Raw genomic sequence first — 22,647 nt, forward strand, 5'->3', positions numbered from 1 at the left:
AGGTAATTGTTTGGTAGAGTTAAACTGTGGTGCATCTTGTGTATTGTAGTATAACAACATACCTAAACTGTGGTGCATCTTGTGTATTGTAGTATAACAACATACCTTACCCATGTTTTCTTGTGTTGTAGGTTTCACAGGGAGTACCCCACACATTTGAACAGGCATACGTGAGTGCAAGCAAAGCAGGTAATTGTTTGGTAGAGTTCCCTTATGGTGCACATGGTATATTGCTGTATCACAAATTCACAATTTGCTAAAACAATCTTAACTTCTATTGCAGGCTCTACGGACAGTGCTACATTTAAGTTTGAAAGGGCAGGGCAGTGGACAGAAAAATCCAGGTAATTACACTCTACGTTTTTTCGGGGATGCCTCCGTATTATGTGACAGGTTGCAATCATGAGCATAGGCATCAACTTCAGACATGTTCCTTTATTTTGCAGGCTTTGTGGCATAGCAGGCTAAACCCAATTATCACAAATATGTTCAAGCGCAAAGCTGTACCTTCTGCAGAGTGTGATGCTTCACCACAAAGAAAGAAATGTTGCCTTGTATTCAAGGAAGAGTGGATGAAAGAAATTGTGGAGGCTGAGACACAGAAATCACGAAGCAAGGTTCGCGTGCAACTTGGGGAACTATTTCAATACAGTCCAGACGTGGGCTTGATTTGCAAAGCATGTGCCGAAGCCAAGATTGTTGGGGACTTTTCTACATGGAAGAAATGGAGTGATGGCTGGAAACTGGATTACCTGAAACGTCATCTAATTGGCAAAGTTCACGAGTCTGCCATGGTGACATTAAGAAACAGAAGTGCTGCTGCAAGGTTTGGTTTTGGAGTGCGGGCAATGCTGACAGAAACTGCCACTGACAAAGCCAATAGAATGGAAGTAGTTGAACGACAAAGATCCCTGCCTGAAATAAAGATAAAGATTCTCATCAACAATGTGTTGCTGGCAGTCAAGATGAATACGTCAATGTTATCTGTACAAGACATCCATGACCACCTAGCTTTGTATGTGAAGATACCAGACAGCTGGAGGAGTAAGAACTATTACAACAACAAAAAGTATCCAGGAGTCCCGACTCAGTGTTTTAACTCGAGACTTACCACTATGTGACTTAGACTGTGTGTTTATTCAAGTGTAAACCAACATTCAGTACGCAGCTTGGGTAGGAATTTTTCCCATCAGTTGCCGCTCTATACCACCATTATCACATCATTTGGGTCCTCCATACCCAGGAGTTTGTACACAGAACCGGTCACACTATGAATGGTGTGAGGACTATGTGAGTAAGGAGACCGATGTCATATGTGTTAGTTAGGTGGTGTCTTGAAAGTGATGTCGGCAAGGTTTACACCTGAGGGAAGCAGTGCAGTGAGGAAAAAGTGAAGGTGAGTAAAATTAGGTGGACCTGAGTAGAAAAAGTGATTTATTGGTTTCTCTCAGACCCCTAAGACTAAAAACAGGTGAAAAAAGTAGATTTAACAAAATATCTACAGGCAAGTGGTCAACATGTTTCTGCATTTACCAGGAGTGTTTCCTATGCATTCTTCAGGACCAAGATATTGCTACTGCTTGCTTACATAAGTGAGAGTAAAATAAAAAGGAAACATTTCACCTGAATATCAGGTGTAGAATCTCCGCCACAGTCTAAAACAAGTCACATAAGAAGAAAAGAAAAGAGAAAAACAACATGGAATTATGGAATGCACTACAGACATTGCGCTATTCCTGTGTTCACGTATATTCATTTTAGCACGAACATGGTAACACTCACCCAATGCTTGTGGGGAAGGCGCCTCACCTCAACTGGCAGGAGCTCAGGTAAAATAGGAGCACCGCTCTGTTAGCAAAAGAACAATGACAGGGACACTCAACCGATTCAATAGGACAAAGCAAGAAGAAAACAAGGTTGTTAAAAGTGTACTCGGTATCAGACCGAGATTAAGGATTTTACGTGTAACAATAGGGGCCGTAGCGGGATATTACAATTTACGCTGCCCGTATTGCTGCTCGAGAACGACTACCACAAGCACTCACCTCTCCGTCAGTGTCTCCAAACGTCCCTCTGGGCTCTTCTGGGGAGGCACCGAACAAGGGAAGTGGGCGGGTATATCAGTGGAGATTATCGGGCGAGTGTGGTGTATGATGGGAATTGTAGTTCCTCGATAGACGGTAAACAGTGGTATTGGTTTTTTGAGGAAGACTATGTTGTGTTATAATGACATCCATGGTATAGGTTCGTTAAGACCATCTTTGTCACTATTCAATTTGTACACCCATTTTTGCTCGATTCTGAACAGGAATTTACCGACATCTGGACAGTGATCAGGTATAGTGGGCTGTTCTAATATAGTCCATTGGAATTCACTCGGCCCATGTCCTTTTTCCAAGAAGTGTGCTGTTAAGCGAGTCGCTTGTTTTCGACAGCGGACTGTGCTTTTGTGTTCACCAATTCTTATTTTGGTTTTGCGGGTTGTCATACCAACGTACCTCTTTGAGCATGGGCACGTGATCATATAGATCGTATTCTCGCTGTTACAATTGGTGAACTTGCGCTGTTGCCATGGGCGCATGGTTCCGATGTCAACACTGGTGGATCTCGTGGTTTGAGGGCATGCCGAGCAGTTGCCACAAGGGTGGTGTCCTTGTACGGGTGGCATGTCCCATAAGGTACCGATCTGTCTTGGTGTTTTATTTCTCGGTCTAGTATGGACCAAGTGGTCTCTTATATTTGGTCCTCTTTTGAAGGCAAAAAGGGGCGGCGGTAAAGTATCTCCGCTGGTGTTTAGAATAGACCAATGTTTGGTTATAATCTTCCGAACTTCATTCGATCTTGTATGGAAAGTATTAACAAAAGTCATTCTCTGAGTCTTTTCTTTTTGAATGGCAACCTCCAGAAGGGCTTCTCTATTATTGTTAGAGGCCCTTTTCTTGGACTGACGAATGATCTTTGCCGGATATTTCTTTTCTCGCAAAAACTTGGAGAGTGTCTCTGAGTGTTTTTCAAAGGATTCCTTGGTTGAGCAGTTCCTTTTTAATCTAAGAAATTGCCCAAATGGCAAGTTTTCTCTTAGTGCTCTCAGATGGCAACTTTCAAAATTGAGCAGTGAGTTGCGTGCCATTGGTTTCCTATATAATTCTGTGTTTAGCCCGTCTTCTGTGACCACTATGAGAATGTCTAGGAAGGGCAATTCTTTCTTGCTGCATTCCAAGGTGAATTTCAAAAACTCATTACAATTGTTCAACCAGCTGTGGAATTCCAGAAGGCTGGTCTCTGAGCCCCTCCATACAACAAGGATATCGTCTATGTATCGCTTCCAAAGTCGGAGCGATACATAGTGAGGGTTGTCTTGATGTAGGATTTTTGTTTGTTCCAGTGCATGGACATATAAATTCGCCAAGATCGGCGCGAAAAGGCTGCCCATGCTGGTGCCAGACGTCTGGAGGTAGATGGTATCCTCGAATCTGAAGTAATTTTCCTTCATTGCCAGCTCTGCCAATTCCATAATGAAAGAGACCGGAGTGATTGTTTGTAGGTCCCTTTCTTGGAGGATGTTGCCCACTACTTCCAAGTCTCTGTTTGTGGGATCGATGTATATAGGGACTCTACATCGAAGGATACTAGTAGGTCCATAGTGGGATCAAAGTCTACAGTTGGAAGGAGTCGCAGCACGTCTTTTGTATCCTTAAGGTAAGTTGGCATTTCTTTAACAATAGGATTGAGGAAAAAATCCACAAATGTTGAAAGTGGCTCCAGAATAGACCCGATACCAGAGATGATTGGTCTCCCAGGGGGTGGTCTCTGTGGTTTGTGGACCTTTGGTAGGCAGTAGAAATAGGGGATTGTTGGATGGGAAGTGCACAGGAATTGTCCCTCTTGAGGAGTTATCCATCCTTGTGATGTGGCCTCTTCGACCAGATGGTTGATTCTGTTTTTTAATCTCTCTGTTGGATCGTCTTTCAGCGGTCGATAAGATCTGTGATCCTGTAGCTGTCTCAGGCATTCCTGTCTGTAGGTGTCTCTGTCCAAGATGACGATACCTCCACCCTTGTCTGCAGGCTTGATTATAATCGATTCATTGGTGGTAAGAGCCTGCAGAGCTAGTTTCTCTTTATTGGGTAGGTTTACATAAGATCTTGGTTTTTTGGTTTTAAAGAGTAAGTCAATGTCAGTTTCCACTGCCTCCTCAAAGGTTTGGACCCTTGTTGGTAGTCCAATTGTCGTGGGATTGAAGGTGGAGGGTCTTTTCAGACCAGTGTTGGCAACAGATCCAATGTTATCTCCAGGATTTTGTTTGGCGAAAAAGTAGTGGAGTCTCACTTTCCTAAATAATTTAGAGACCTCAACTTGAGTATTGAATTGGTCGCCTTCGTGGGTAGCCACAAAGCCTAGCCCACGATTAAGGAGATTCTCTTCATCATTAGAAAGTACATGGGAACTCAAATTGATCACGAGGCTGGTTGGTCGGTTGTCCCGCTCGTTCCAGCTCCCTCTTGTGGTATCCTCTTGCCACTCCTCAGGTCCATGGTCGGTTGTTGTACCGGAGTTGTCCACCGGACTTGGGGTCCTTGACCTTGTCTTCTTCTCCCTCTGTTGCTCCTCTGGCCATACCCTCAAAAAGGCTGTTGTCCTTGGATTTGTTGCATTTGTGTTGGGAAAAAGGGATGTCCCATTTGAGGGAAATTAGGGCCATACATCCACGGGCCCGGTTGCCAGAACTGTTGGAAGTTGTTCTGACCAAAGTTGTTGCCTCTGCGGCCTCTTCTGTTACCACGTCCTTTGAAAGGACCTCCACTTCCTCGCTGCGATGTATCGGAATCGCTGGAGTTGTCATCCGAGCTAGAGGTTGCATAGTTAGAGCCTCTTCGGCCTCCACTTTGATTGTACGTCGGTGGTACATACGAGTCGCTGGTATATGGATATACTTTCTCACTGGAGAATTTGGCCAAGTCTTTTTTAAATTTCTCCATTTTTGTAAAGAGGATTGATTCCTTGAACTCAGTGTTCTTCTTGTTGGTATCGTCCTGTCCAGATTTGAAAGCAGGATTTTTCAGGGTAGTCTTGATTTTTCCTTCTAGGAGTTGTATCTCAACCAGGATCTTGTCAGCTACCCCTTTGGCCGTTTTTATAATAAGAACTAACCAATCCCTGGTGCACCGCCAGGCAATTAGGGACCAGTCTTTAAGGAATTCCTTATCGTCCAAGAACAATCTTGGGCTGTTGGTCACAATGAGACCTGATGGTGCACAGTTCCCATGTAGATATTGTGCCATAATTATGCCGTGCACCATTGTTCTTGAATGGGATTTTTTTAGGACTAAGATCTTATTCCAGCCCTCGTCTGGAGTGTTTGTTACGAGGGGAACGTTCTCTAGTAGACTGGGATTTTCATCCAAAATATTTTGGATTTCCGCTTCCTCAAAAGCCAAACCACTGTTTGATGCCATTGTAAATGTTTATCAGTAGATCGCTTGCCAAGTTTCTACGTAAAGGGAGTGTCCTGTAATTGAAACTAACGTCAAAAACAGAGCTGGAAAACAGACAAAGAAGACGTATGTCCGTTATTTTTCAAAAGGAAGACCCGCAGCCGAGGCTGTACTTAATCACAAAAACACACTACTTAGGGGAGGGTCTAAGGGCTGTTTTATGACTCTACACTGGATACATGCCCCACTCGTACAGTTACAACAACAAAAAGTATCCAGGAGTCCCGACTCAGTGTTTTAACTCGAGACTTACCACTATGTGACTTAGACTGTGTGTTTATTCAAGTGTAAACCAACATTCAGTACGCAGCTTGGGTAGGAATTTTTCCCATCAGTTGCCGCTCTATACCACCATTATCACATCATTTGGGTCCTCCATACCCAGGAGTTTGTACACAGAACCGGTCACACTATGAATGGTGTGAGGACTATGTGAGTAAGGAGACCGATGTCATATGTGTTAGTTAGGTGGTGTCTTGAAAGTGATGTCGGCAAGGTTTACACCTGAGGGAAGCAGTGCAGTGAGGAAAAAGTGAAGGTGAGTAAAATTAGGTGGACCTGAGTAGAAAAAGTGATTTATTGGTTTCTCTCAGACCCCTAAGACTAAAAACAGGTGAAAAAAAGTAGATTTAACAAAATATCTACAGGCAAGTGGTCAACATGTTTCTGCATTTACCAGGAGTGTTTCCTATGCATTCTTCAGGACCAAGATATTGCTACTGCTTGCTTACATAAGTGAGAGTAAAATAAAAAGGAAAAATTTCACCTGAATATCAGGTGTAGAATCTCCGCCACAGTCTAAAACAAGTCACATAAGAAGAAAAGAAAAGAGAAAAACAACATGGAATTATGGAATGCACTACAGACATTGCGCTATTCCTGTGTTCACGTATATTCATTTTAGCACGAACATGGTAACACTCACCCAATGCTTGTGGGGAAGGCGCCTCACCTCACCTGGCAGGAGCTCAGGTAAAATAGGAGCACCGCTCTGTTAGCAAAAGAACAATGACAGGGACACTCAACCGATTCAATAGGACAAAGCAAGAAGAAAACAAGGTTGTTAAAAGTGTACTCGGTATCAGACCGAGATTAAGGATTTTACGTGTAACAATAGGGGCCGTAGCGGGATATTACAATTTACGCTGCCCGTATTGCTGCTCGAGAACGACTAACACAAGCACTCACCTCTCCGTCAGTGTCTCCAAACGTCCCTCTGGGCTCTTCTGGGGAGGCACCGAACAAGGGAAGTGGGCGGGTATATCAGTGGAGATTATCGGGCGAGTGTGGTGTATGATGGGAATTGTAGTTCCTCGATAGACGGTAAACAGTGGTATTGGTTTTTTGAGGAAGACTATGTTGTGTTATAATGACATCCATGGTATAGGTTCGTTAAGACCATCTTTGTCACTATTCAATTTGTACACCCATTTTTGCTCGATTCTGAACAGGAATTTACCGACATCTGGACAGTGATCAGGTATAGTGGGCTGTTCTAATATAGTCCATTGGAATTCACTCGGCCCATGTCCTTTTTCCAAGAAGTGTGCTGTTAAGCGAGTCGCTTGTTTTCGACAGCGGACTGTGCTTTTGTGTTCACCAATTCCTATTTTGGTTTTGCGGTTTGTCATACCAAGGTACCTCTTTGAGCATGGGCACGTGATCATATAGATCGTATTCTCGCTGTTACAATTGGTGAACTTGCGCTGTTGCCATGGGCGCATGGTTCCGATGTCAACACTGGTGGATCTCGTGGTTTGAGGGCATGCCGAGCAATTGCCACAAGGGTGGTGTCCTTGTACGGGTGGCATGTCCCATAAGGTACCGATCTGTCTTGGTGTTTTATTTCTCGGTCTAGTATGGACCAAGTGGTCTCTTATATTTGGTCCTCTTTTTAAGGCAAAAAGGGGCGGCGGTAAAGTATCTCCGCTGGTGTTTAGAATAGACCAATGTTTGGTTATAATCTTCCGAACTTCATTCGATCTTGTATGGAAAGTATTAACAAAAGTCATTCTCTGAGTCTTTTCTTTTTAAATGGCAACCTCCAGAAGGGCTTCTCTATTATTGTTAGAGGCCCTTTTCTTGGACTGACGAATGATCTTTGCCGGATATTTCTTTTCTCGCAAAAACTTGGAGAGTGTCTCTGAGTGTTTTTCAAAGGATTCCTTGGTTGAGCAGTTCCTTTTTAATCTAAGAAATTGCCCAAATGGCAAGTTTTCTCTTAGTGCTCTCGGATGGCAACTTTCAAAATTGAGCAGTGCGTTGCGTGCCATTGGTTTCCTATATAATTCCGTGTTTAGCCCGTCTTCTGTGACCACTATGAGAATGTCTAGGAAGGGCAATTCTTTCTTGCTGCATTCCAAGGTGAATTTCAAAAACTCATTACAATTGTTCAACCAGCTGTGGAATTCCAGAAGGCTGGTCTCTGAGCCCCTCCATACAACAAGGATATCGTCTATGTATCGCTTCCAAAGTCGGAGCGATACATAGTGAGGGTTGTCTTGATGTAGGATTTTTGTTTGTTCCAGTGCATGGACATATAAATTCGCCAAGCTCGGCGCGAAAACGCTGCCCATGCTGGTGCCAGACGTCTGGAGGTAGATGGTATCCTCGAATCTGAAGTAATTTTCCTTCATTGCCAGCTCTGCCAATTCCATAATGAAAGAGACCGGAGTGATTGTTTGTAGGTCCCTTTCTTGGAGGATGTTGCCCACTACTTCCAAAGTCTCTGTTTGTGGGATCGATGTATATAGGGACTCTACACCGACGTACAATCAAAGTGGAGGCCGAAGAGGCTCTAACTATGCCACCTCTAGCTCGGATGACAACTCCAGCGATTCCGATACATCGCAGCGAGGAAGTGGAGGTCCTTTCAAAGGACGTGGTAACAGAAGAGGCCGCAGAGGCAACAACTTTGGTCAGAACAACTTCCAACAGTTCTGGCAACCGGGCCCGTGGATGTATGGCCCTAATTTCCCTCAAATGGGACATCCCTTTTTCCCACCACAAATGCAACAAATCCAAGGACAACAGCCTTTTTTAGGGTATGGCCAGAGGAGCAACAGAGGGAGAAGAAGACAAGGTCAAGGACCCCAAGTCCGGTGGACAACTCCGATACAACAACCGACCATGGACCTGAGGAGTGGCAAGAGGATACCACAAGAGGGAGCTGGAACGAGCGGGACAACCGACCAACCAGCCTCGTGATCAATTTGAGTTCCCATGTACTTTCTAATGATGAAGAGAATCTCCTTAATCGTGGGCTAGGCTTTGTGGCTACCCACGAAGGCGACCAATTCAATACTCAAGTTGAGGTCTCTAAATTATTTAGGAAAGTGAGACTCCACTACTTTTTCGCCAATTAAAATCCTGGAGATAACATTGGATCTGTTGCCAACACTGGTCTGAAAAGACCCTCCACCTTCAATCCCACGACAATTGGACTACCAACAAGGGTCCAAACCTTTGAGGAGGCAGTGGAAACTGACATTGACTTACTCTTTAAAACCAAAAAACCAAGATCTTATGTAAACCTACCCAATAAAGAGAAACTAGCTCTGCAGGCTCTTACCACCAATGAATCGATTATAATCAAGCCTGCAGACAAGGGTGGAGGTATCGTCATCTTGGACAGAGACACCTACAGACAGGAATGCCTGAGACAGCTACAGGATCACAGATCTTATCGACCGCTGAAAGACGATCCAACAACGAGATTAAAAAACAGAATCAACCATCTGGTCGAAGAGGCCACATCACAAGGATGGATAACTCCTCAAGAGGGACAATTCCTGTGCACTTCCCATCCAACAATCCCCTATTTCTACTGCCTACCAAAGGTCCACAAACCACAGAGACCACCCCCTGGGAGACCAATCATCTCTGGTATCGGGTCTATTCTGGAGCCACTTTCACCATTTGTGGATTTTTTCCTCAATCCTATTGTTAAAGAAATGCCAACTTACCTTAAGGATACAAAAGACGTGCTGCGACTCCTTCCAACTGTAGACTTTGATCCCACTATGGACCTACTAGTATCCTTCGATGTAGAGTCCCTATATACATCGATCCCACAAACAGAGACTTTGGAAGTAGTGGGCAACATCCTCCAAGAAAGGGACCTACAAACAATCACTCCGGTCTCTTTCATTATGGAATTGGCAGAGCTGGCAATGAAGGAAAATTACTTCAGATTCGAGGATACCATCTACCTCCAGACGTCTGGCACCAGCATGGGCAGCGTTTTCGCGCCGAGCTTGGCGAATTTATATGTCCATGCACTGGAACAAACAAAAATCCTACATCAAGACAACCCTCACTATGTATCGCTCCGAATTTGGAAGCGATACATAGACGATATCCTTGTTGTATGGAGGGGCTCAGAGACCAGCCTTCTGGAATTCCACAGCTGGTTGAACAATTGTAATGAGTTTTTGAAATTCACCTTGGAATGCAGCAAGAAAGAATTGCCCTTCCTAGACATTCTCATAGTGGTCACAGAAGATGGGCTAAATACGGAATTATATAGGAAACCAATGGCACGCAACGCACTGCTCAATTTTGAAAGTTGCCATCCGAGAGCACTAAGAGAAAACTTGCCATTTGGGCAATTTCTTAGATTAAAAAGGAACTGCTCAACCAAGGAATCCTTTGAAAAACACTCAGAGACACTCTCCAAGTTTTTGCGAGAAAAGAAATATCCGGCAAAGATCATTCGTCAGTCCAAGAAAAGGGCCTCTAACAATAATAGAGAAGCCCTTCTGGAGGTTGCCATTCAAAAAGAAAAGACTCAGAGAATGACTTTTGTTAATACTTTCCATACAAGATCGAATGAAGTTCGGAAGATTATAACCAAACATTGGTCTATTCTAAACACCAGCGGAGATACTTTACCGCCGCCCCTTTTTGCCTTCAAAAGAGGACCAAATATAAGAGACCACTTGGTCCATACTAGACCGAGAAATAAAACACCAAGACAGATCGGTACCTTATGGGACATGCCACCCGTACAAGGACACCACCCTTGTGGCAATTGCTCGGCATGCCCTCAAACCACGAGATCCACCAGTGTTGACATCGGAACCATGCGCCCATGGCAACAGCGCAAGTTCACCAATTGTAACAGCGAGAATACGATCTATATGATCACGTGCCCATGCTCAAAGAGGTACGTTGGTATGACAACCCGCAAAACCAAAATAAGAATTGTTGAACACAAAAACACAGTCCGCTGTCGAAAACAAGCGACTCGCTTAACAGCACACTTCTTGGAAAAAGGACATGGGCCGAGTGAATTCCAATGGACTATATTAGAACAGCCCACTATACCTGATCACTGTCCAGATGTCGGTAAATTCCTGTTCAGAATCGAGCAAAAATGGGTGTACAAATTGAATAGTGACAAAGATGGTCTTAACAAACCTATACCATGGATGTCATTATAACACAACATAGTCTTCCTCAAAAAACCAATACCGCTGTTTACCGTCTATCGAGGAACTACAATTCCCATCATACACCACACTCGCCCGATAATCTCCACTGATATACCCGCCCACTTCCCTTGTTCGGTGCCTCCCCAGAAGAGCCCAGAGGGACGTTTGGAGACACTGACGGAGAGGTGAGTGCTTGTGGTAGTCGTTCTCGAGCAGCAATACGGGCAGCGTAAATTGTAATATCCTGCTACGGCCCCTATTGTTACACGTAAAATCCTTAATCTCGGTCTGATACCGAGTACACTTTTAACAACCTTGTTTTCTTCTTGCTTTGTCCTATTGAATCGGTTGAGTGTCCCTGTCATTGTTCTTTTGCTAACAGAGCGGTGCTCCTATTTTACCTGAGCTCCTGCCAGGTGAGGTGAGGCGCCTTCCCCACAAGCATTGGGTGAGTGTTACCATGTTCGTGCTAAAATGAATATACGTGAACACAGGAATAGCGCAATGTCTGTAGTGCATTCCATAATTCCATGTTGTTTTTCTCTTTTCTTTTCTTCTTATGTGACTTGTTTTAGACTGTGGCGGAGATTCTACACCTGATATTCAGGTGAAATTTTTCCTTTTTATTTTACTCTCACTTATGTAAGCAAGCAGTAGCAATATCTTGGTCCTGAAGAATGCATAGGAAACACTCCTGGTAAATGCAGAAACATGTTGACCACTTGCCTGTAGATATTTTGTTAAATCTACTTTTTTTCACCTGTTTTTAGTCTTAGGGGTCTGAGAGAAACCAATAAATCACTTTTTCTACTCAGGTCCACCTAATTTTACTCACCTTCACTTTTTCCTCACTGCACTGCTTCCCTCAGGTGTAAACCTTGCCGACATCACTTTCAAGACACCACCTAACTAACACATATGACATCGGTCTCCTTACTCACATAGTCCTCACACCATTCATAGTGTGACCGGTTCTGTGTACAAACTCCTGGGTATGGAGGACCCAAATGATGTGATAATGGTGGTATAGAGCGGCAACTGATGGGAAAAATTCCTACCGAAGCTGCGTACTGAATGTTGGTTTACACTTGAATAAACACACAGTCTAAGTCACATAGTGGTAAGTCTCGAGTTAAAACACTGAGTCGGGACTCCTGGATACTTTTTGTTGTTGTAACTGTACGAGTGGGGCATGTATCCAGTGTAGAGTCATAAAACAGCCCTTAGACCCTCCCCTAAGTAGTGTGTTTTTGGGAGTAAGAACTATGCCTTTGAGTTCCTTGAGGCTATCAATAGCATGATACACTGTGAAGGTATGGCAGAACTTCGTAACGCTTTGTATCACACATTGATAATTGATGAGAGCACTGATATTTCTGTTACAAAAATGCTCATCCTGTACTTCAAGTTCCGACCTGTAACCTCAACAGAGCACAAAACACTGTTTGGGGGCATAGTGAAGCTGACTAGTTGTAATGCTGAGGCTATCACTGCTGCTGTGAAAGAATTCTACACTACCAATGAACTGGACCTTATGAAAATGGTCATGTTCACATCCGATGGTGCATCTGTGATGCTGGGTAAAAATAATGGTGTTGCTACTCGCCTTAAACAATCCATTCCCCATTTAGTTGAGCAGCATTGTGTTGCTCATCGAGAAGATTTGGGAGTTGATGATGCCTGGAAGAGGGTTCTAAAGATTAAAGAGATGGAGACATTATTGAGGACTGTCTACGCTGTGTTCTGCAGATCTCCTGCAAGGAAGTCCAAGCTGGATGAAATGGCATCGGTCACTGATTGTGAAGTGGTCTCTTTTCGACCATTGAATGAAGTCCGGTGGCTTTCAAGGCATTTTGCAGTTGGTGCATTAATTCGGAATTACAAGGCTGTTCTTAAGTACTTTGAGCATGAGAAAGTTGAAGAGAATGATCCAGTTGCTAAATATTGTTACAAAAAGCTATCTGACTCTAACTACCATATTTCCCTTGCTGTACTTAATGACATTCTGAGTGAATTTGCATCTTTGTGCAAACTGTTCCAAAAAAGTTCTTTGACTACTGTTGAAGCTGTACAGTATGCAAGAGCAAAGATTGGCCAAATTAAGGAACAGTATTAAGGGGATACTGTCTTTTGGAGCAGCAATGTAAGAGATATGATGTTGTTGTACACGGAAAGGCAAGAGTTTGACAGTGCTTCTATTTTGCCTTTTGTTTCCCTTCTTTGTGAGCACATGCAAAAAAGGTTCCCTGAAGATGAGCTGAAAGAATGGGCAAGTTTTGAAATCCAGGCAATAGCAACACAATCACATTTTGATTTTGGGACTGAGAATATACAAAGACTTGTTGAAAAGTATAAAAATGTCTTGGTCATGGTTGATTGTGAAACACCAGAAGATGTTGTCCGACAATGCAGAGACTATAAATGTGGTGGCAGAACATGTAAAGGGTGGGTTATTTACCACCTTTCAAGACATGGTGAATTTTACTGTACGCAATGCTGCTCAGTATAGTGTGGTGTCTCAGCTTGTTGATGTCTGTGCAACATTTCAAGCATCTAGTGCAGATTGTGAACGCGGATTCAGCCTTATGAATACTATCAAAAGTAAATTGATGAATAGACTAGAGCAGAAGCATTTGGATATGCTGATGAGGACAAAGGCCTACCTCCTGAATGGGAAAGTTGACCTAGATAGAGTTTATCAGCACTGGAAAAATGGCAAGGATCGCCGTGAGAAGCAACCCTGTCACCCATCTAGTGATGCCACTTGACATGTCTGAACGGCCCTCTCCTACAGTCCATGTTTGCCTGGATGTCGAAGTTTCACAAACTATGTCTGGTGGGATAGCCCAACATTACTCTGTAGCTTTCAGATCAAATTGTAAATATGTTATGTAATTGTGTAACTTATGGTGCATATGTGATATTGTGTAGGCTCTCAACATTTCCCCACCCAATGAACAGTGCTTCAGTTAAGAATATTTAGTAAAAATCTTATGATTGTACCACCGTTGGAGTCTTTTGCTTTTCTAAACCTGAAGTGTACTTGCCTGTGTTACCAATTCATGTGATGGCATGCTTATCCAATTTTCAAACCGGCCTTAAGACCCTTAACGTGGCACTGTATGTGTGAAAATGCACCATCTTTTCACTTTTATAAGTAAACATTTAGAGTGACATTTGGGGCTGCACACGTGTGTGGTCTGGTTCTTGGCGCACATAGCCTTGGTTGCAGTGCACGGAGACCCTCTACTGCCGCACACAGAGGAAAATAATTAGAGGGAACATTGATGGAGAGTGATATGTTTTGCTCCCAGTGTAGTTCTAATGTTGGCCTATGTGTGCCATATGTTTTAAATTGTACCATATGCAACTCAATTATTGGGAGCAATGATGAGAGTGAAAGGGGACTGACTGTGCTCTGTACAGCTATATATTTTCTGTCTAGGTACATGGTTGGCAGTAGTTTGATGTTACACCTGTTGTGTATGCAGTCATAGTTGTTTTATCTTCTAACAATAGGTTGGTTCTTTTTATTTGAAATAAATGTGCTGTTTTATCTGGATGTATTATTTTTTCCCTTCTGTGCTTTATGTGTGTAATCTGTTAATTGGGGAAATATAAAAAAAATGGGTGTAGAGCTTCATGCTGATAGCCCAGTGGCATTTTACTGATGATGTGGGTGGACTTATTTTTGGCTGGTGGTGTGTGTAAACAGACGTTTGGCTGACACAGCAATTACAGCCATCAGGTGGTGTTGTTGTTACGTCAGTCCTGTGGGCATATGAAAATGAAGGGCCCCTAAATTGAGTCATTTGCTGATTTTGAGTGTTGTAATGTGTTTTGCCGGTGGCTGGTTGTATGAATTGTTTTGTGCTTCTGTGACACATGAAAGGTGTTTGAATGGCCTATAGAATGGTTGGTGTCTTAAATTTCTTTACAGCTCACAAGCTGTGAGTCACTGGTTCAGTACTGTCAAATTTAAATTAACTGTGATTTCCAAGTGTTCCTATTTTGAATTTTCACTTACCTTCATGCCAAATCCAACCAATATGTTTGTATGGGTGAGTGATAGATAGTTGGGCAGTTGTCTTTTCTGTCCCCCATCAACAGATTGTACATTGTCTCTTCCTATGAACCCCAGATATTTTTGTAACCTAGACACCGGAGGACTCTGGGGTGGTGAGTATTGAGAGGGTACTACAAGGTTATCTCGCCAAGAAGCACTTGCAAACCTCAAATATAGGCTGCAAAGCACACATTTCCTCATAGTTCTGTGAGTAAAAATACTGAAATCTGTGGGGAGCCACACATTTCCTACCACCTACTGTTTTCCACATGTCTTTCGAGGCATCTAGTTTTAAAACATTTACAGGTTTGCTAGTTTTCTCTAGGAGCTCATTGAGCTAGGAACCATAAACCCACATTACAAAAAAATTGTGTTTTCAGTGAAAACATGTGATGTGTTCAAGTTGCATTTTGAGGTGTATGTTCCTGTTAGGGGCACTAGGCCTACACACACTAGTTAGGTATCCTCCTTTTTGGGAGACTTGGGAGAGTGGTATGTTGTAGGATCTGAATGGTTCCCCACAGATTACAAAACAGTCCATAACAGAAATGTGCAGAAAGTTTGCTTTTTGAATCAAAGTTTGAGGTTTGCAAGGCATTCTAGGTAGGAAAACCTCGTGAGAGCCATGAAGGGCACCCCACTCTGGAGCCCCCCTAGGTTTCTTGTTTCTAAAATGTGCAAGTTTACTAGGTTTCCCTAGGTGCCTGCTAAACTAGTGCTCAGCATCCAAACTACCTACATTGCAAAATAAATGGTCAGTTTTCAGTAGAAAAATGTAATGTGTGCCTCTTGGAGCATTTACTACCGTAGGTACTAGGTCTATCCACACAAGTGAGGTATAATTTTTAGGTCGAGACTAGCGCAGTGCGCATACGCTGCACTGCTTGACTTTATGTAAGGGCTGTGTTTTTGTTAGTGTCATAGTGTATTGGGCTTTGTGTGCTTTATTCTAAGAAAAACAGCAAGCAATTGGGTAAAGGCGGGTGCATGTCCAGCCTTTGCTCCGTCCATGACCTATTGCTTGCGGTTACCTGCACAGGCCACATCTATTTTCAATTATCGTGCCCAGACACTGGCGTGACAAATGAAAACAAATCGCTCGCTGTGGCGCGTGCGCGCGCACGACTCGTATTTCGAACTCCGCTTTCTTCTTGTCTTTGCCGTGTTCGTTATTGCATATCTGATGATTATGCAACATAAAGGCCACTTTACAGACTCCTGCACAGATTTTTTTTTTTAAGTGGTTTGCATACTTCTAAACGTGCAGCCTTTACGTACTGTCCCTGAACTAGCAATAACTCAGGAATGTCGATTCAGTGAATCCAGCTAAACGTGTGGTCTGGCACCCCTGCTGCTCTTTAAGGCAACCGAAAAGGAGTTTGTGGCTTCTGACGTCAAAATTTATGGGGTGTGCGTGGGGAGCACTCCTACTCTTATAATACTTAAACTTCTAATCCAACGGTGCTGTGACTGATAAGGGTTGTCACTCCTTGGTTATACTTGGGTTAAGACTAGCCTGTGGGTTAGTCCAGTCATGCACTGTTCACGTGGTGTTATCTCACACCTTCTGATTTTCTCAAACTTAACCAATGAATATTACAAACACTTTTCATTCATTTAATTACTCTTATTTGCATCAGAGTTCATGTTTTCAATCACATGTTATAAATCGCTCATAAATCATTTTTAGAACACAGTGTTTACATGAGATCAGTAATCATAATTCTTTTTCAACAAATCCAATCAATATTAACACATAACACAACTTAATTGCGAGCCCGATGCATTTCGGTACCCGAGAGGTACCTTCCTCAGGGGCCTTTCTAAATGAAAAAATATAAGAGCATGATCAGTGTTGTGTATGCCCATGGTTGCTACAACTTGTTCTGAATATAATGTATGTCGTCATACCTTAATGTAGCTGATGTATATAGAGTGTTGTCTGTAATAAAGAGACATCTTAATCAGCCTTGTCATTATGATCCTTGTAAGTCATGCTAAGCGATGACTTATATATAATATAAAAGAACCTTACCGATATAACCTTGAAGGTTTCAGCTCTGTGTGCTGTAATTAAGAATACACAAGAGTAATCTATTGTTAATGTGCCTAGAGGCAAATTGCCACACGTACCGATAATATGAAAAGATTCTTTCTCAGAATATCTGTTTCCATACCTGATTAGCTCGGAAGGTAAGCTTTCACCTGAAAGTCAAGTGGTAAACAAGAGGTGCCTTAGATAAATTATCGTTTCATAAAGCTTAAATATCACTCTACCTTGCCGGAGAATGCGGCTGCATACCTGTTGTGTATTATGTTCGCGAATCTGCAAAAAATGCAAAAACCCGTTAAGAATATGGAATTTATTGCTCCAAGAGCGCATGAAAATCGTTCTGCCGTTCTGCCGTTCTGCTCCGTACCTGATTGGGCTGTCTGTCCGTCTTTCTCCGATCTCGAAACGTTTCAAACCGCTGTTGTTTGACGCCATTGCAGTGGGTTCTGTATATACGTCTGTTGTGCTACTCGCATAGAAAACGGACGGTTCTCCAAGGTGAAAATGTTAGAGGCAACAACACGGTCGCCATCTCAAGATGGTGTTTTAGAATAATGGAGTGGGTTACAATCCACATAAAAACACTGTGACAACGTATGTGGAAGATGGTGTTGATGTTCGTTATTTACCAAGAGATTAAGTATCACAATAATGTTGATGTATTTATTTAACCGCGGTACGGCTCGATTCTGTTAACTATCGTCGTATGTCTAGACGATGATATTGCGCCTACAACTTAAACTGAAGCGTAGTAATAATTACTATGGAGTGTGTCTATACATTATAAGACAACTAGGATCCAATATTTATGATGTGGATTAACTGAAATGACAATATAAAAATAGATGTTGCTGAAATGTGTCAATTGAGTAGTCCTAGATTTATTATGTATATGTATGTTGTATAGGAATGTAGAATGGTCACCAAAAAATAAGGTGTGTGTGTTAGATTTCCCTGTGAGCCTGCTGTGATTGTGTGTTGTTTGAACAGTATCACATGTTTAGCTGAATATTATGTTGTATATAATAAACACAATAACATTATGCATATGAAACTTTACATTACTGAAACATTATATGGATCCCGTTCTCCTGGTTGTGATTGTTCTCCTGAATTTGTTTACAAATAACATGATAAATCATATTTGTCATTGAGCCCTATTGAGGACATTGTTTTCAAATTTTTGGTCCAATAAAGTTCTCGTTGGAGTAATTTCTGTCGAATGTCCATTCCCTGTTTTGGTGTGACCGTCTCTATTATAAAAAATCGTAACTGAGAAAATGAATGATTTAAGTCTTTCCAATGTACCGCCAATGGGGATACCAATGATTGATTCCTGATTTTGCTTTTATGCTGAGTGATTCTTATTTTTAATTTACGTTCAGTTTTTCCCACGTACATCATGCCGCATGGACATTTGATGCCGTAGGTCACGTTCTGTGTATTACAATCACTTGTATGTCTCAATTTGACGAGGCTACCTGTTGTAGGGTGATCCAAATTGCATTCATTGTGATAATGTTATTACCGGCAATACGTTTAATCACCCTACAACAGGTAGCCTCGTCAAATTGAGACATACAAGTGATGTGTGATGCTAAACGGTTGTCGTACCTTGCAGCTTTGCAGTGTCTCGAAGAGGTGAACTCCTCCTTAATGAGCCAATCGGAAGTGGGATGTTTTACATTCTCATACTAATGCATTATGGGGCCTGGAGTCCATTCAAAATGCCCCAATGGTTGAACATTTTGTGTCTGCAAACCATAATGAAACAGACTTCACATGGACAGTCCTGGCCGGTATAGACCCACAGCACAGATCGCCTGATGTGGAGAAAGCGCTACTACTAAAAGAGGCCTATTTGATACTCCGGTTCAACACTATTAATATCGGTCTGAACTCTATGAGTGAAGTTTCTAGATTGTAATTTGGCTTCACAATTGAATGGACTCCAGGCCCCATAATGCATTAGTATGAGAATGTAAAACATCCCACTTCCGATTGGCTCATTAAGGAGGAGTTCACCTCTTCGAGACACTGAGGGAACCGAAACCACATTCACTTTGTGTGAAGGAATGAGGAAGTGAAGAACGCTGCAAAGCTGCAAGGTACGACAACCGTTTAGCATTAAGCTAACCGGCGGTTCTCGGCAGCGCGATGTCTGGACAACATAGAATAACTTGAAATAGCATGACGGCTTTCAAATCCTTGTTCGTAAAACCGACCCAGATAGTTTCAGGGCGCGGCTCGTTTAAAAACACTTAGCGCGCGCATCGTGCCCCTGTAACTGACGATATTGCTCCCGAGTGATTTCTAATCGCCGCCCGTGCTTTTTCCAAACAGAACCACGGCACCGGAGGGCGCTCCAGAAGGGCTACCGGCACATACCCGGTCTCTTCTTAGAACTAAGGCAACCTTGAATTTTGATGAGCAGAACAAAACAGAGTAAGTGATTACCTGCCAACATAATACAACATCTGGGAGCTCATTGGAATCCACATTGAAACAAGCGAGTAATATGCCTGCTTTACTTGCAGTTAACTATGTGGAAAATGAACAACCTATAATCTGAAAATTGCAGCAAAATATTGATTCTCCTTGCACCATACATCCAGGTATGAGAAATTTGGCATTTTTTACCGTCCATGTAAATTACAAAACCAATGCATATGATCGGCAACTCATAAAAATCCCCCCGGTTTTCTTAGAAAAACGCACAGACCCTACAAATCTTTACAAGTGGGTTGGATGAACAGAATCACCTCAATTCCCCAGAGGTATGTGTCATTTTAAAGTTGTATATAAGAGAAAGCGAGAGCAGGTTGAGGGGAGCAATTGGTAACGAGTGTCCCCCCCAATTTTTTTTTGTGTCTTTATTAATAGGTTTAACAAACGGGGAAAAGAATTCATTTGGCCCTGAAGAGAGTTTGAGAAGAAACCTCACAAACTCGAAACGCGTAGGCGGACAGGATCAAGTCCTCAGTTCTGATAAACAGTTTAGATTGCTAGGAACTATAAGCCTGCTAACATTTCTACCGAGAGGTCGTTTTGTTCTTTTGGAGACCCATTAATAGGCTCCTTGTTGGTCAAATTTAATAATTTTTCAATATTGTCATGAAAAAATATGGTTATAATTCCCCCTTTTTTGTGAAACAATATCACATGCTTTTTGTATATTATATTGTTTATTAGTTGTATGTCTCTACAATCTGTTTTGTATGTTGCGTTAAATTGTTGTGTTACGATGCACTTTTTGATTTAAGTTTCTTGTTGTACGCTCATGGTGAGTACGTTCAAGATATTGAGATTTCTCTAGACTGAAGTGACTTCTACTTTTTGATAAAATTGATAAATAAAACGGCGCAACTAATCGGCCAGATAAACATATTAAGCTTTGTTTATCTTCTTTCATCCCAAATTTAAATGGTGTGAAACTTATTGAAGTGTGGGTTCCTCTCTCTTTTTCATAATGTATAGGTAAACTAGCAGGACAAACGGTGGACACATAGGTAGTAACGAGCGTAGAACATCAACATCATCAATTAAATTAATGGCAGTGAGAATTGGATACGAATCCAAAATAATATCACAGCTAGGCTAAGCTCTCATTGCATGTGGTCCAATATGGACAGAAGTCAGGGTGCCTGTATAGGTAAACTAGCAGGACAACCGGTGGACAGCCACTTACAGGGCCAGGTGTTCGATGGATTGAAAATAGGGAAAAACATAAATTACCAGAATGGGTCGTGAGAACCATGAATGTTGGATATAAATGGCTGGCACTTAGATCAACAAGGATCCAGGAATAAATATAAACATGAAAGATAAATAGAAAGGACATACCACAAGGTCAGAGAATGTCCGCGTGGTCTTTTAGTAATTTAAAGCAATGGCGGTGTCTGAATCTGCACCTAAAATAAGCATGCCTCGATTAGCGCAAACCTTATATATAGGATAACAATATTAAACAATGGGTTTTAAAACCGGAGTACTGCTTACCGAAAAACGGCGAAGCAAGATGGGCCGATATTCAGTCAATTAGGATATAGTGGTGATAGCATCCACGGTTCAATCTAATGGAGCAAAGATAAAGGGGTTAGCGATGCTGGGGAAGTTACCGCCGATCACCAGTAAGTTAATCAGGACTAGGGGCAGAGCCGGAGGAGACATGTACTCACTCGTCAGTATACAGTCTGAATGCTCCGTACGAGGGCAGCCGATCAGCGCGGCATTTCCTGGTTCGGTAAAGTAACCATGGAAACGGATCACGTGGTGATCACTGAGGTAATGGAACATGAAAACAGACTTGCTGATGTTAGACAGACAATTGTAACACATTGTAGAAGAGACTGCGGGCATAACAATCGACCGCTATAAGTACATTACAAGCAGATAACCACAACAACCTATTTGGGGAGAGATGTGAATATACATCAAGTAATTGTAGATACAGGGCGTACCTCTCCAGCATGAGGGTAGGGCCCCTACGGTAAATACTGCAATTGTTAGATTTTAAAATCATATGATACGGACCAATGTAAACAATTAAATGGTAGCGTTCTAAGAAATTAAGAAATACACACCAATTCAAGAGATTATTATTTAGCGATAGCGTACCTATCAAGCATAAGGGTAGAGCCCTTGAGATAATCAGTTAAATCATTGGAATTTCAGATCCTATAGTACACACCAATTTAGATACTTAAAAGGTCGCGTACCTCTCAAGCATGAGGGTAAGGCCACCATAATGAGACCAAGTAGTAATGTGATTGGGTGTTACTGGGAAAGTTACAACCTCCAGAAGCAGATATTATAGCAACTCACTACTGAGAGAGAATGGATCTGATGTATACAGATAGATCAATCATGGTAACGTGGCCAATTGGGAGAAAGAGCTGTCATATTCGTTGAGGCCAGTTTCAATTGAGTTGAAAAAGTATATCCATTTCAACTCTCGAATGTTTAAAATGTCAGAAATGTTACCACCTCGTGGTCCTAGTGATGTTTTCTCTATGACCAACCATTGTAGACTTTCTGGGGGATGAGCATTTAGCTTGAAATGTTCCACAAGAGGTGCGCCTTGAACATCGCATCGAATTCAACTCATATGTTGTAGGATACGAGCTTTAATTTTTTGCTGAGTCTGCCCAATATAGATCTTGTGACATGGGCATACGATTGCATAGATGAGGTTGTTGGAGTTGCAATTGCTGAAAGATTTCAGTTTGACAGTTGAATGAAGATGCACAAATTATTTCGTTTGAATGGCTAGATCACAAGCCTTACAGTGGCCACATTTAAAGTGACCTATAACTGGTGGTAGATTCCACAAGGTGTTGATAGTGGGTTGGCTGTCAGGGGATAGGAAAGAGCACACAACAAAGTCCTTTATGCTCTTGGCTTTCTTAAAAGCATGAAGTGGAGTCTCAGATTGTTTGATCTCATCGGATACCAGGTGCCAGTGCTTGTTAATGATCCGTTTGATGCTGTTGCTCTTCGTGTTATAGGTCGTAACACAGACAATCCGGCTCTCTTCACAGTTGGTTCTGTCTTTAGGAGTTAAAAGTTCTTCCCGTGGATAAAACCATGCACGTTTAC

At 42.3% G+C, this 22,647-nt stretch overlaps 1 pseudogene; it reads left to right on the forward strand.

Annotated features, from left to right (window-relative positions):
- Window positions 1-485: 485 nt before the first annotated feature.
- On the forward strand, window positions 486-13,698 carry LOC147701137 (E3 SUMO-protein ligase KIAA1586-like; annotated as a pseudogene).
- The last annotated feature ends 8,949 nt before the right edge of the window (window positions 13,699-22,647 follow it).

The sequence above is a fragment of the Lissotriton vulgaris genome, chromosome 7 (genome assembly GCF_964263255.1).
Source record: "Lissotriton vulgaris chromosome 7, aLisVul1.2, whole genome shotgun sequence".
Taxonomy (NCBI): domain Eukaryota; kingdom Metazoa; phylum Chordata; class Amphibia; order Caudata; family Salamandridae; genus Lissotriton; species Lissotriton vulgaris.